The sequence below is a fragment of the Nannospalax galili genome, unplaced genomic scaffold, assembly GCF_000622305.1.
Source record: "Nannospalax galili isolate Female #2095 unplaced genomic scaffold, S.galili_v1.0 scaffold17, whole genome shotgun sequence".
Classification (NCBI taxonomy): domain Eukaryota; kingdom Metazoa; phylum Chordata; class Mammalia; order Rodentia; family Spalacidae; genus Nannospalax; species Nannospalax galili.
The window spans coordinates 4888282-4890399 of record NW_008342276.1 but is presented as its reverse complement, the minus strand read 5'-3'; positions in this window follow the sequence as shown (position 1 = coordinate 4890399).

Genomic DNA, 2118 nt, shown 5'->3' with positions numbered 1-2118 from the left:
TTAGAAGAAAACATTGGGAAAAACCTACAAGATATAGGTGTAGGAAAGGATTTTGTGAACCGGACATCAATTGTTCAGGAAAGAAGGGCAAGAATTAACAAATGGGACCTCATGAAATTAAAAAGCTTCTCTACATCAAAGGAGGCAACCAGAGAAACAAACAGAAAACCCACAGAATCAGAGAAAATCTTCACCAGCGACACATCTAATAGAGGTTTAATTACCAGAATATATAATGAACTTTAAAAACAGAGAACCAAGACAAGAAGCAACCCGATTGAAAGATGGTCTCAGGAGGTAAACAGAAAGTTTTCAAGAAAAGAAGTAAAAATGGCAATGAAACATCTTAAAAGATGTTCAACATCACTAATAATTACGGAAATGCAAATTAAAACCACTCTAAGATTTCACCTTACCCCAGTCAGACTGGCTAAGATCAAGAAAACAAATGATACCAAATGTTGGAGAGGATGTGGGGAAAGGGGAACACTCATCCACTGCTGGTGGGGCTGCAAACTGGTTCAACCCCTATGGAAAGCAGTGTGGAGAACTCTTAAAAAACTACAAATGAACCTACCATTTGACCCAGTTATACCACTCCTTGGCATATACCCAAAGAACTCATCCTATTGCAGACACACTTGTACATCCATGTTTGTTGCTGCTCTTTTCACAATAGCTAAGAGATGGAAGCAACCTAAGTGTCCCTCAATTGATGAGTGGATAATGAAAATGTGGTTCATATATACGATGGAGTTTTACTCAGCAGTAAAGAAAGATGAAATCATGAAATTTGCAGGTAAATGGATGGAACTAGAAACTGTTATACTAAGTGAAGTAACACAATCTCAGAAAAAAAATTGACATATGTTCTCCCTCATATGTGGATCCTAGGATCAGACTCTGATAAATAAATATGCAAACAGACATAACTCCAGGAACCAGGACAAGAGTAAGGAAACAGTGAGGTAAAGGAAAAGAAATAACCTGAAGGAGAAGAATAGTAGGTATCAGGCCTTAATAAAGGAGATATGGATAAAAAGTGGGTTAGTCTAAGGGACGGGGGAGGGAAGGGTATATGAGGAACCTAGGAGATAAGGAGAAAGAAGAAGCTCAACAGAGGTAGGATCATAGGAGCAAGGGTATTAGTAAGGAAGAAAGGGGGGAAGTGGGGGCACCTTAAGTGGGAAAACCATGATAGAGGGGTGAGATGATACAAGAGAGAAACAATGCCTAGCTAGTCACGAAAACCAGAGGGAACCATATTATTCCTACAATCTACTGACTAATTATACATAACAGACCAAGAAAAATATCTCTAGATAAGGTTTATTTGAGACCAACTGGTCATTACCCAAGACTTATCTGCATGACACACAGTAATTAAAAATGCCAGAATGGTGGAACTAACCTTCTTGGATGTTTAACAGACATACCTTGAGATCTATACTAATTGGGTCAGAGGGACACAAAGGACACTTTTTGCTCCTTGCCCTCCTAGGTCGATTAGTTCCCAGGGACTATGAGCATCCCGCAAAACGTACTGTAAAGGTGGTGGGTCATCTGACGTCTTGATCAAAGAGGCCAAGGAGACCCCACCAGATGGACTTGAACCACTGTCCAGTCTATAAAGAGGAGGGTCAACACAGAAGAATCATTTCCTCCATGCTTCCAAGATAAGCCAACAATGGTCGAGCAGGACCTTTGACTTATCTTCACATAGATGGAACTGGCAAAAGAAAGGAGCCAGGGGCTCCTCCCAAGCCCACAGGACCCCTGAGGAACAGATCCTCAAACGACCTCAAGAGTGAAAACAAATCAGTTTATCTGGTCCAATTTTATGTCCTTAAACACCCAAAAGGGAAGTATAACCAAAGAGTAAAGGGGCCAACATAATATCATAAGAGAATACATATATATAACTAAAAGTTACTCGACAGACAACAAAGCCAGACAGGCGATACCTTCAGTCGAGTTGTTGGCCAGGATAGATAGAGGCTCTTCCAGACAGTAACCCAACATACTACTGGAAAAATGAACAGCAGACCCCAATTCTATCCAAAGGAATACTGACAATGGATTGCCGTAGATGAGGAACAGCTGACCCTCCTGGAACAG